Genomic DNA, 14,548 nt, shown 5'->3' on the forward strand with positions numbered 1-14,548 from the left:
GATTGTCAACGAGATAATGTACAGCCGGACATTCACGCTACATGTTGAGCAGCAGAAGTTTCAGCTCGAAGTTCGCATGATGTTCATGTGTAGGCTAGCTTAGCCGAGTGTCTTTCATTAGCAAAGTAAATGGACTGTTTAGCTAGTACAGCTAACACAGCTAGCTTAAGTTTGACTGTCGCCGACTTGGAGACAAATCGCAAGGAGTGTCGCCAAACAGAGAAAATCAGACAGCGCTATGAGCTTCGTGGGCATCGCTCATAGTTCCTCTGGCTACTTAGGATAACCGTACGAATATTCTCGCGCGTGGACATCAGTCTACAGCCAGTCTGCGCCATTCTTCTGCATCGTGCCCGCCTACAGAGACCAAGGCACTTACAGATCCTCTTGTAAGGTACCACCGTTTGTTGTGCTCATAGAGTTAAGTGACCTGTCTCACCGCTCCCGATCGACTCAGGCCTGCAACGAGGGGTTTTGTTGCATTTATTTATTATTATTATTTGCCGGCTTGTGAGGCCTATTGAAAGTACAGTTGTTATTGTGTACTGGTAATTGGATATTTGATAAACATAAGTTGAAGGTATATTAGAGGTATACTAATTCATATATTTTGTATTGATAATTGGATTTTTCTATAAAAATACGCTAAAGATATTATTATCATTTAAACTTACCTGAGTTGTGTGTTTATGAATGGGTTTAAAACTGCATTAGATTTAAAAAAAAGCAACTTGATTGATTGATTGATTGATTGATTTCATTTCATAGTGCATAGGTCTACATGATTAGATGAATAGATAAGGACTAATTAAAACACAGCATATAAAATTTAGTAGATCAGTAATTCAGACAAAAGAGATTTGTGTTATCGGTGATTGATAATTCAATAATTCAGGAACTCAATCGAATATTGAAGTCAGTTACAGTACAAGAACTCAGGGCCCATCTCTAATACTAAGCAATAGGTGGGCTACACCCTAGAGAGCAAAAATAAAATGACTGCAGGTCAAATGGATGTGAAGATAATAATAATAATAAAAAAATAACTACATGGGCATTTACCTTTTTTTTGCACAAAAATATTATCTAGTTACAAGGAGAAAGGTAGCTTCCAGCAGAAGTGCTCTGGGTTCAATCCAAGCGTCTCTGTGTGAAGTTTGTGTGTTTCCACCTGCATTTACGTGGGTTTCCCCCTGGTCACACTCCAAACACATGGGCACTGGGTTAATAGCAGACTGCACTGCCTGAAGGTATGGCACAGCAGTGTAATGTGATGGCATGTGTAATGTGATGTGATGGACCTGCATCCTGTCCATCTTTTTTCACATCTGCTGGGATAAGCCCAGGCAGCAAAATACAATGAATGAATTACAAATCCTTGACAGGAAATGGCAACAGGAGTGCCGTGGTCACGATTTTGAAAGAAATACGATATGCATATCAGACAGCTAGCAAGAGAAAACCAAATTAGCAATTAAATTATCCCATATTAGACTGAGGACACTATGCCACGAAGGTTCAATCAAATATATATGCAAAAAGAAACCCTACAACCCCGACCCAAAACATGATGACTAAAAAGGTTAAGTTTAAGGCGTTTTGGGAGTCCGGGTAGCGTGGCGGTCTATTCCCTTGCCGACCAACACAGGAATCGCTGGTTCGAATTCCCATGTTGGGAATTGGTTGGGTGTCCCTACAGACACAATTGGCCGTGTCTGCAGGTGGGAAGCCGGATGTGGGTATGTGTCCTGGTCGCTGCACTAGCGCCTGCTCTGGTCGGTTGGGGCACCTGTTCGAGGGGGAGGGGGAACAGGAGGGAATAGCGTGATCCTCCCATGCGCTACGTCCCCCTGGCGAAACTCCTCACTGTCAGGTGAAAAGAAGCGGCTGGCGACTATACATGTATTGGAGGAGACATGTGGTAGTCTGCAGCCCTCCCCGGATTGGCAGAGAGGGTGGAACAGCGACTGGGGCGGCTCAAAAGAGTTGGGTAATTGGCTAGATACAATTGGGGAGCAAAAGGGGGGGTGTTACAGGGTCTGGTTAGATCAGTGCCGTCGGCAATCTACTTGTTTGTTGTTTGATGCATGACCTCGGATGTAGGGCAATTGTTACTTGCTTTGACAGATTACACGTTCTGAACTTGGCACACATGTCTGTCATTTATTCATGCATTCAGTATATCCCAGCCAAACATTGTGTCAGAAGTAGCTGAACTCACGTTCATGGATTTATATATTAGCTGAGTGGGCAGGCTATGTCAGGATTGGAATCGAGCAGTTCTGAAGCTGAGTCAACAAGCAACGTAACAGGTGCACATCACTCACTAACAGCTAGCATGGTGGCTAACATTCCAGGGCTGGCCAGATGTAAGAGAAGAAACGCCTCTCATTATCAGAGAATATTGGCGCTACCAGGATGAGGTCAGTGCACAGAACGGCATCTTATTCCATGGGCAGAAAGTCATCATTCCGAAATAGCTATGCTCAGAGATGCTTGAACGCATACATACGAGTCACTTAGGAGGAGACGCATGCTACCAGCAAGCTCGAGAGATGTACTGGCCCAACGTGCAGGCAAAAATAAAGGACTTTGTGAGCACCTGTTCAACCTGCAACGAGTATGCTCACAAACAGCAAAAACAGACCATGCTCTCACATGAACTGCCCACCATGCCATGGCAGATTGTAAGCATGGACCTGTTCAGCCACAGGCAGAAGGACTATCTCCTCATAGTTGACCACTATTCAGATTTTTGAGAGGTTGAGCTCCTCCCTGCTCCTCCCTGCTCCTCCCTGTCATCAAGCGTTGTAAGGCACAGTTCGCATGATATGGTCAGCCAGACAAGGTCATCACAGACAATGGCCCAGAATTTACTTTGCAGTTTGCACGTTTTGCCTCTGAATGGGAGTTTGAGCATGTGACCTCCTCTCCAAGGCACTCAAAAGCAAACGGCAAAGCAGAGTCAGCCGTCAAGATTGCAAAGAATCTATTGCATAAGGCCATGCGTGACAGTGACGACCCTTGGAAGGCCATACTACACTGGAGGAATACTCCCACCGAAAACATGGACAGCAGCCCGGCACAACACCTCATGTCTCGTCGACTGAAAACCTCCATTCCAGTGACAAACAAACTCCTTGAACCAGTCATTGTGGTAGGGGTCACTGAGAAACTGTGTCACAGGGAGCAGCAGCTTGCCAAGTTTTTCTATGACCAGTCTGCTCGGGACCTGCCAGAGCTGGAGATAGGGGAATGAAGCCCCTGCCTGGTGATAACACTGGTCTCTGGAAGATTGGGAGCTGCCTCCACAAGGTTCTACCAATGTCTTACCTGGTGGATATTGACGGCTCACTCTATCGACACAACAGGGTTGACCTCAAAGTGGCAGAGCCAACTCCTGCTTGGGCCTGCGAAGAGAATGAGCCAGAGCCTACACATGTTCCAGAGACTAGTGCTGCAGAGGCTCCCCCAATTGTGGCCGAGCCAAGCCCCATCAGTCTCACACCAAGGGCCTCCCCCAGTTCAGTTGGAGCGGACCCTCAGAGGGACACAGACGTACAAGGGCTGGATGGCTGTCTAACCCACCTGAGCGACTCAACTTATAATATGGACTGTGTATGGTGGTTGCCATTAAAAAAAAAAGAGGAAAAGAACCAGAAGGAATGCGGAAAAACAGTAATTAACAGAAACTTGTGATGTGTTGATACAGGAAAAGATCTATTTTATTTACAAGTTATATTGTGACATGTTGCACTATGTACTTGCACGATGCTCTAATGTGTTGGTGTTTACTTTGGAAAAGGAGGCTGTTACAGGGTCTAGTTAGATCAATGCCGTTGGCAATCTACTTGTTTGTTGTTTGATGCATGACCCCGGATGTAAGGGAGTTGCTACTTGCTTCGACAGATTACATGTTCTGAACTTGGCACACGTGTCTGTCATTTATTCATGCATTCAGTATATCCTAGACAGAGGGGGGGGGAATAAAAAAAAAGTTTAAGGCATTTAAATGCATTTGTATGATGGATTATATTGACTTTACAGCGATAAGAACCTTATCTGGCTTGTGCAAAAATGATACGAGACTAAGACGCTCAGTCCTTTAATTAATATGTATGTCAAGCGATTTCATTATTAATACATATACAATCCTAATCACTGAAGTCAGCGTGTAATTGTATTTTGACAAGGTTTGACACTGTGTTAAGTTCATAGTGTTTGAAATGGTGACAGGAAAACAGACTTACAGGAGATATTTTTCTCACAGCTCGCCTGCTTCGATGCTTTGACAGGACTGTTTATCAACCTTTTATCTCATGTCGGCTGCATTTGTCCCTATCAAAACTGCCAGGCAAAGACCGGCTGCGTGTTTGTTCCCCTTGGTTGCACGATGAGGCACTTCTCGCATGTTGCCGTGCGTGGCTGAGGTAATGGCTGACGTCCACGTGCCACTGTGGAGGCGAGTAAGATCCCATCTGGGTTTGGTAAGAGTCTCTCCACTTCCCCCCGGAGACTTTAAGATCTTCCCTGATTACATGTGGCAGCCTCTGACCTGTGTAGAAGACCCTCTGCTGACATGGGAGATTGACGATTATCGATGCAGAAACCTTTGTTAATTCAGCGTACAAGGTTAGTATGCTTTCTGCAATGAGCCAGGCAGCTGGCTGGCTAACAGTTTTAACCTCTAGGAGCTAAACCTGATGAAATCAAATCAAGTTTATTTTTTATTCTTTGACAGGTTTTTTTTTTTTTTTGCTTTGGAGGTACACTGGGTTAAAGTAAAACAGCTTATGATCTTAGTTGTCTGGTATGAATTTTTTTTTTGTCTTCCTAGAAACCAGTGTTGGGCTTGTTTCTTGGTCATAGTGCATGTAATTCAGGATTTTCTTCTGTGTCAGTGGAAACTAAAGCTCCCCGTTTGATTGAGCGAATCACCTGCTATGGAAATTATAAACACTGGGCAGGAATTTACATTAGGCACCCAGTGGAAAAGTGCACTACGGTGATGGCTTTGTCTGAACGATGGAGTAATAAAATCTCTTTTGTATACAAGGCATATTTCATCAAGGTATCTGCACTTCTTCACTCCAACTCTTTAAAAGCCATTTCATCCATCTTCAAAAAGGCTTGGAAGAGCCAAGTGTGAGCGTTTCAAAACATTTGGACGGCAACTGCGAAGGACACCGTGTTTTTGTGCTTATTTTCTTTTTTTCAAAAGTGCAAATTGTTTCCCTTTGCTGTATAGGTATTTTCTTCCTAATGGAAAAACCCCTTCATACTGTCCACGAAGCTGCTGAGAGATACCAAGATGGCCTCAATAAACACAATGCACAAAAGTTCATCAGTGGTGAACTTTGGTGATGAAACAGCAGCTGCATGCAAACCAGCAAATGTACCAGCAAAAGTTCTGTGACTGCAGAATTAAATGGTCTTTGTGTGTGTGTGTGTGTGTGTGTGTGTGTGTGTGTGTGTGTGTGTGTGTGTGTGTGTGTGTGCATGTGTGTTAGTGTGTGTGTGTGTGTGTGTGCGTGTATGTGTGTGTGCGTGTGTGCTTAAAGTTGTGTATATATACAAAGAACAGATGGTGGGTTTGTTGGTTTGTGGGTATGTATTGTCTGCGTGTTGAAATAATGACAATAATAATAATAATACCAGTTCTTTGCAGGATAAAAATGTTTACAGTGTCTAAAAAAAACAACAATAATGGAAAAAAAAATTGCACAGAACGGTACTGTCATGTGAGCAAGCCAAAAAAAAAATCTTGAATGAGCTTTTCTACACTAAATGGAAACCACCTTCATACAATAATTGTGCAAGAATGGAGCAGAGGCATCAAATGCTGTGCTTTGACTTAATGTGCCGGCTAAAAACCTTTTCACCTCCTTCATCAGCGCTGCTCCTGAACTCGGCGAGAGTCAGTTTACCTGAGGAATTCCTCTGAGTTTATTTTGCCGGTAAAGTTAGCCAAGAGCAACTCTGTGCCTGAAGAGGCCCTTGAAGCATGTGGAGTAAACCTGTTTAGGAAATGAATTGAGTTTTCGCCTCATGATAACAGCGCCTATGCCCTCTGTGGGGTTGGCTGTCTCGAAATAAAATAAAACGCTTTACAAAAAAAGCTGTTTTGTGTGGGTGTGTGGACTACCTGGTTAAAACAGCCATTCATTTCATTTTTAGCAGAACACCGGCTAAGTCAGCTAACCTTTCAGGGACAGGAGGATGATCACACATTTCACCTTACGACCATGGGAGGGCAATAGTTTTTTATCTTGTCCTAAATACTAAGAGAGCCTGGACATCAAGACAATCATGTTGTCCTCCTACAATGCAGTATACTTGTATGTATACATGTTTCCACTTTGTTACAGACTCCTGTATAAGATCAGAGAATCGATATCGCATTTATCATTTGCTACAGAATGGGCTGCAGTTTGAGGTTGCATTTGTGCACTGGTGTAGTAGAGGATAAATGAACCCAGACACAGTTTATCCACCTTGCCCACCTAATCCACCTTTTTTAGCGTGGGCATAAATCTTCCATCACATAAATCCATAGTACACATCAAGTAAATAGTATGAAACTGGCGCAAGTTAGAGGGAATAGTGTATTTCAATTGGAAAATACATGAATTAATGCTTTTCTGCAAATATTGGCCATGTTGGTCATTGGTTGCCTACTGATGATCACTGACTGAGGATAATAGTTTACCCACTTTTGTATTTACCACTACACACCGGTTTGTGTATGCATATAAACTCTGCATATATGCATGTATTCATATACATTATGTATATGAATACATGCATATATGTGTGTGTCTGTATGTTTGTACAGGTTATATGCATCCATGTATTTCTGCATGAAATGCAAACTAAAAAGTTAATGTTTTTAAACTTTCATTTAAAAGTAATTTGTTGACACTGAGTTGTTCCAACACTTGCAGCAGGTCCACATTCAGGATTTAGTTTTACCATTACAGCTGAGTCAAAGCTCGAGCTACAGTTTCTCCATGCAGCTCTTCATCAGGTCCTCAGGCTCAAAGCAACACAGACGTTTAAATCCACACTTGCTGTCACTTTAAGTGCACTTGAGGCCTCATTTATTGCAGAGCACTTGTAAACTTTCCCATTAAAAAAAAAACAAGTGCACGGCTATTGAGGATGTTAAGTGTAGTTTTCCATTTATCAATGGCTGGGGTGCAGCCAGGCAGATGTGCGCTGAGACAAGCATTGCCAGACTTTTTCTCTGAAGACATTAGCCTTCCGCAGCGAGAGAGCACACTCATCCTTAAGAGATTCAATGATGCGATTAATTGCTAATCTGCTTACCATTTTAACCATTTCTCTTTTGGATGGTTTACTTGGTAAATCTGGAGTTCTTGAGTGCCTCATGTAGGGCCAGCAGAAACAACCACAGCGATGAGGGCAGCCCTCAAGATGTGTATGGTAGACATGCAAAAATGCCCTATGGAGAAATTATGAAAGGCTATAAATGATTAACTCAAGAAGCTATTGAAACACATTCAGGCACTGTAAATAGCATATGCTACAGTACCCAAGAAAGTTCATCTTTTTATTCAAATGATCAAAGGAGACCTTAATACAGTTTACTTTTTCACCAGTGGGTTTCAACGACCTCTCCATAATGTTTATTTTAAATGTCATGACCAAAAGAAACTATTTTGCAGAGTTGGACCTGAAAATGTGTGTTTTAATGCTAAATATGATGGTAAAGGTGGTCTATATTTCAAATACTCTACTCTCAACAACTTTTGCAAGCCTTGTTTTGTACTTGTCCATTTGAAGCCACTGATTGCTGAGGCTGAACTTGCCCTGTATGCTGTGGACAAGATAGCTAGCTAAGTGATTGGAAAGCTAGCCAGCGGAGACACATGTAAGCATACTGAGAAGAAAAATGTTGCATACACACACAAGTGGAATTTTAAAGCCTCACAGCGATGGTTGCACCGGTTGTTACTTAAAAAAACAATTCAATCAGTCTTTGAAAGTGTTGATACTGCTCTAGTGAGAGTCCTTCATGACTTCCAAAACTTTTTCAGGGCTTGGATGTTGTATTTTCAAATTCGCTGGCTTTTCCAGATTTTTCATGACAGTATGAGCCCGGTGTTAGGGTTAGAACATATAGGTTACAGAGACAGAGAGACAGACAGATAGACAGACAGACAACAGACACACTGAGAGACAGACAGACAGAGTGAGACAGACAGACAGACTGAGATACAGACAGACATAGACAGACAGACAGACAGACTGACTGACTGAGGGATAGAGACAGGCTGACTGACTGAGAGACAGACAGACAGATTGGGAGACAGACTGACTGAGAGACAGACAGACAGACAAAGAGACACAGACAGACACAGACAGACTGACTGACTGACTGACTGAGACACATAGACAGACAGACTGACTGAGAGACACAGACAGACAGACAGACTGAGAGACAGACAGACAGAAAGACAGACAGACAGACTGAGAGAAACAGACAGACAGACTGACAGTATGTAGTGCCTCCCTTTCAGCGGGACAACACATGGATTTGGGTCTGCTAAATGTCAACATGAGTAAGTCATGTATCACTTTGTTTCCATGAATTCTACACAATTAAATCATTAAGTATCATTAAGGGACTTGTGTAATAGCCCCTCTGGTGCTGTTGAATGAGTGGCTAGAACTTCAGTTGAGTGCCTGTTCCAATGTGCAGCCATCGCACAGCGAGCAAGAGAGAGCGGGAGCGAGAGAGAGAGAGCGAGAGCAAGAGAGAGGAGGGGATGGGGATTGGTTTCACTGATTACTGCAAATAAGTAACAAGACTTATGCAATAATATGGTTTAGTTCTGTACCCAACAGTTACCAAAACATTATATTCTGGAAGATAAATCAATTCAAAAGACACATCAAAGCCAGAGACTTAATTTCCAATGTGGTCTTTGACCGAATAACAGAGAGAGAAACTAAACTCTCCACAATCACTGAGGCAATAAGCAGTCTTACAGTACTTATTGTTTGAGGAAAAGAAGAGGAAAAAGGGTTTAATGTTCTGCATCCACTTTGGCACAAGAGCTCGCTGCTGCTGAGCCAGGTTAACATACTGGAAAATGAAAGAGTCATTATGAATGGAAACACTTCTATTTAGATCATTACTTCACACGGTAATTATTACATACAGAGTGTAATGAGTCATTGCAGGAAGATTAGCATGTTAAATCTCAAGAAAACAAAAGCCTGGAAGAGGTTGAAAGTACACAAAACATCCAGATCCATCAAATTGTAAAAGGCATAATGTTTCATGGTTTGTATTATAAACAGGAAGAGATTGATACAGGTTTGCCGTAATGGACAAAACAAAAAACAAAACAAAAAAATTACAGCAGTGGCCATTTTTTGCTTTAAGTCTTCCAACTCTGGAGAACAGTTATTTTAAAGGAAATGTAAGATATGTTCCTTCCTAGTACGTTTTGACATTAAAGACAGTAACTGTAAACCATTAAAAGCCGGGCAGCACACTGAAGTGTAATGCCTCATTCCTCTGTAATGAATAGAAGTAAAATAACTCCAACAGGCAGTTTTCAATTACATCCTCTTTGAAAGAAATGTTCTTTATTCATTGGAATACCCACCGAATTTAATACATTTCCATGCAAATACCTTGTGTACTTGCTGCTTGGGTAACAAATTGCCATATCATGTGTTACAATTACCTCCTCACTTTGGCCAGCCAATACATCTTTCCAATGAAATGAGTTGAAAGCTATGAATTATGGCCATATTTCAGTCTAAAAGAAACAAACCACTAATTGCGACGTGGCCTCTCGGTAATTTCAAGAGAGAGCCCAGAAAGGCACTCCAGCATTGGGGAAATCATTTACTGCTGCCCCTGCTTTATTTTGGTTTCAAATAACAGACACTACTAATTTGGTGTGGGCCTGACCCCTGCCCCCCTTCTCCCTTCCCCTCATGCCCCTCGGGGAACTCTCCAATCAGCCCACAGCTCAACCAACTTCTACCCCCCCTTTTTGAAAGCCCTCTTCGCTACCAGCAAACTTGAGACCGCCTTTCTGAAATGTTTCTGCTAATTCCCATTTCCTTTATAATCACAAGCTTTCATGTGAGTGGCCGGCCGGGTTGTTCGGGGAGGGGTGGTAATTACTCTGGGGTCCCGGGCATTAACCCGACCAGGTGTCACTGGATGGCCTGTTTACCTCAGTGATTAATGAATGGACCGCTAGTCTCTTACCACCCAACCCCGCAGCCCCCCCACCCACCCCCCACCCATCCGCCACCCAACCCCGCTCTCTTTTATTCGGTGTGGAGCGTGCCACTGAATCAATTTGCTGAGCAGTGACAGATCCGAGCCACATCAGGCCCCAGAAGCTGGTCAATCCACTGAGGCCCCTCACTCCTTCCTACCAGGCCCGCGGATCTGTTAAAGGCGCTTAGCTAATTGGGACACAGTATGGGGAGCCAGGCAGCATGTGCCATGTGAAAATTTTAAGTACAGCAGTTATGAATACCCTGTTGATTTTCAGCCCAAAACAAGCACTCGTGTTTCAAATAAACCTGCATTGTAAGTAGAGCCTATATAGACGCACGGTGGTGAACCTGAAAATAGCGCATTTTTCAGACTGAAAAAACTCAAAACAACAAAAAAATTTACTTATAATTTAAAGTGGCACCAGGTAACTTTTTGGATTTTAACTTCTTACGTCAACTGTCGCAAACACAACTGTGGGGATTTTTTTTCTTGCTCATGGTGTAGCACGAACTATCATGGAAGAAAAGGAGCTATGATCACAAGCGAAGTTAAGTAAGAGTTCTGTACGTGTGTGCCATCAAACAATTTTCCAGGAGGTTTTGTACCTGGTAGCAGACACATTTTATAGCGATAACGAGGCTTCTAGGTAGCTACACTAATCTGCAAGGCAACTGTGCGTTTCTAGCCATCCCACCATGCGACCAAAATGAATTTGATACTTATATGTTAAAAGTTTTGGCTTTGCCTTGACTGCGCACCCTTGTGGACGAAAGTTGTAGTGTTTCACGGATGATCGACTTTATTTCGCATAAGCAATTGGCTCTTGTCACAAAGATCTATATTCACCCTCTGCTAGCTGGTGTATTTGTTTTAAAGGGAAGAGTGCGAGATGTAGTAGTGTTTCAGACAAACAGGTGTTTGCAAGGTTTCCAAGAGATATGGCGATGAGGTAATGTATCTCTTATTGTGGCTATGTACAATCTAGGCTAACAAGGGTGTGCCCTGAATCGTTTTGTCAGATTTTGCAGGGAATTCAACTCAGACACAATCATTTTGCATCATTATAGAGCAATTACATAGCATCAAACTTAAACTGAGGCTGATAAACAATCATTTAAAAAAATCCTCAGAGTGGCTTTAAGTTATACTTTCTGTATATTTCATGTCATTCTATCTTGTGGCACTGATGTCGCAGTAAAACCTCATGAGCTGTTGGAGGTTTAGGCTCATTGCAGGAGATTAGCCGGTAATAAGGCCTCTGTCTGACTTGCATTAAAAGCTTAACTTTTCATCGTCCCCCCCCCCTGATTGTACAATAGCACAAGGGCAGACTTCACCTGATGACTCTTTGTTGAAATGGTAAATATGTTTTACCATTTTCCAGGCTCCGGCAGAGCTGTTATCCACGCTGTGATGAAAAGGTGTGTGAAAGGAGAACTGTGTCATCCCCTCGTGTCTGTCAAAGAGGAGGTGTGTAGAGGGGCGAGGAGGTTGTGTGTACACAGGTGATTACCTAATCAGCATGTCCTCTCTGAGAGGGGCCACCAAAGGTTCACATCACTCAGCCGGCAGAATCAAGCCTCGCAAATCCAAACAGAGCTTCATTGCTATGATACCGCATCAACACAGGACCAGAATGATGTGGGGGGGGGGGGGGTAGGCAGAGACGTGTGTCTTCCAGAAACGAAATGCCCTTTGTACTTGTGTGACCACGTGCAAATAACCTTGTTTTCACATTCTCCAAGCGCAGCAATCTGAGCGAAATAGGCTACTAAGATCAATAAAGGAGCTACGGGGCATATCAAACACTCCATGTAGCCGCTCATCTCCGTTTAGAGAGGTTGCGACATCTCAAAGCGAGCTTCATGAAGGAGAACTGGGGATATAATATCTGTAATAAAACGATCCCTCTCGCCTTATTGCTGCGTGTCACGACACACTGCATTCCTGTTTGTCTATTCAATCTCAACCAGCGTGCCATGACATCACTGCTCAGCCAACAGCGAACATTAAGACGGGCCATTAACACACCTGATGAGTTACAAACTGCCGCTGCTATCACTCCGGAGCTCTTAATGGATTGCGTTTTGATTGTGTCAGCCAACGCTTCAACAGCCTTTTACACAACAGTTTAAGTTCGGCGGTACACTTCCAGCAGCTGTTTTTTCCAGCTTGTCTGTCAAAACAAGAGCGTTAGGCATTAGTTTGCTCATGGAGGGGGGAGCGTGTGTGCGTGTGCGTGTTGAGTGGTGTATTTATTGTTGTGACTAACACAGGTGGGGACTTGGAGAAAGAGAGACATGACAAGTCCCGATCAGAGACCTGTCACATAGGAATGCTACGAAGAAAAGGACACGCAACCGCCTTTCAGAGAGCTGCGTTCGTGGCGCAGGTGTACTGGACGGGCGGATGGGTTGATATAGCCTTAATGAAACAAAAACAATCCCGTCTTGCACACACAAATCGCCCCGTTCATGTAACGTTGTTACAGATGTGGTTTTCTGCGCTGTTTGCACTTGTACGCCAGCCTGTCCGCCGTCTCGGGGGCGAAGGCGGACTGGAGACTACTACACTACACTATCACCGCGTGGCAGTGAAACGTCTCATTCTGCCGGCTGGTTGACTTAATGAGATCACAAAGCAATCTCAGAAATTATTAGATTGATATCAAAAAGTGATCGCTAACCATATCTTTGCAGGCGTTCTCACGTATTTGCGTAAACTGCAGCCATTTTGATGTTGATTTTTGGTAACAAAATGCGATCAGTGTCTGAGCTCCTTTCACTTCCGGGTCTCCTAATGGCAGTTCTGGGATCACCTCTTCCGAGAGGCCAATTTCCTTTTCCCATAAAAACACAGGTCCTGTGAACCAGTCCGATGATATCAGTTCACCGATAGTTAGGCCTCTGGAGGCGTGATCCGCCGGATTCTGGTGAGTGGGGACGTATCTCCATTGCGGGGGAGTTGTGCTGAGGTGTATCTTCTGGATGCGGTTGGCCACAAACGTGTGGAATCGTCGAGCCTCGTTGTTAATGTATCCTAGAACGACTTTAGAATCGGTCCAGAAGTACTCCTCGGCATCAGCGTATCCAAGTTCTTCTTTCAGCACATTGCTGGGTTTCACTGAGACGACTGCAGCTGTTAGCTCTAGTCTTGGGATTGTGGTGACCTTCATGGGAGCAACTCGTGATTTTGCCATGACTAGGGCGCAGTGAACGTCTCCATCTTCATTTCTGAGTCTCAGATATGAACACTGTCCGTAGCCAGTCGTGCTTGCATCGGAGAAGTGGTGTAATTCCTGTCTGGTGACCCTCCCAAAGTTTGCAGGTGCATAGCTCCGGGGAATGTCTATCTTCTCCATGTTGGTAAGGTCATTTTTCCATCTCTCCCACCGTGGGCGAAGTTCATCAGTCAGAGGATCATCCCAACCCGTTCCATGTCTGCACATTTCCTGCAGTACTCCCTTTCAGATGAGCAAGAATGGGGCGACAAACCCTAGGGGGTCATACAAGGAGGCAACCGTAGACAGTATACCTTGGCGTGTTGCAGGTTGATCCTTCAGATTGACGTTGAACTTCAAGCAGTCTGGCTCGATGTGCCATTGGATCCCCAACGCTCTTTCTGAAGGCAGGTCATCCAAGGAAAAGGTTAATATCTTTGATTTCTGATGCACGTTCAGATGACGGTATGCTTTCTATTACAGCTCTGTCGTTGGACACAAATTTGTGGAGTCTAAGGCCACCCAGGGCACAAAGTTCTCTGGCTTCTCGAGCGAGCTGAATAGCCTTCTCTGTACTGTCCATACTTGCGACACCGTCATCGACATAAAAGTCTCTCAGAATGAACTGTGAACCTAGGGGGTATAGGTCTCTGTTCTCAGTAGCCAGGTACTTCAAGCTGTAGTTTGCGCAACCAGGCGATGAGGCAGCACCGAAGATATGCACCCTCATTCGGTACTCTTGAGGTTGCGTGCTGAGATCTCCTTTCTTCCAACACAGGAAGCGCAGTTAATCCTGATCCGTATCGCTCACGTGGAATTGGTGAAACATCTTTTCTATGTCGCACATAAACGCAGTAGAATGCAGTCGGAAGCGAAGGAGAACACCATTGAGATTGTTCATCAAGTCGGGTCCGGTGAGCAGATGATCGTTTAGACTGGTTCCCTTGTATTTGGCAGAACAGTCAAATACCACGCGCAGTTTGTCTGGCTTCTTGGCGTGCCAGACACCATGATGAGGTATGTACCATTTTTCTCCTTCCTTCCCATCATCA

The 14,548-nt window shown here is 43.9% G+C and overlaps 1 pseudogene; it reads right to left on the reverse strand.

Annotated features, from left to right (window-relative positions):
- Window positions 1-12,848: 12,848 nt before the first annotated feature.
- Window positions 12,849-14,325, reverse strand: LOC130131808 (uncharacterized; annotated as a pseudogene).
- Between the last annotated feature and the right edge of the window lie 223 nt (window positions 14,326-14,548).

The sequence above is a fragment of the Lampris incognitus genome, chromosome 2, assembly GCF_029633865.1.
Source record: "Lampris incognitus isolate fLamInc1 chromosome 2, fLamInc1.hap2, whole genome shotgun sequence".
Lineage (NCBI taxonomy): Eukaryota > Metazoa > Chordata > Actinopteri > Lampriformes > Lampridae > Lampris > Lampris incognitus.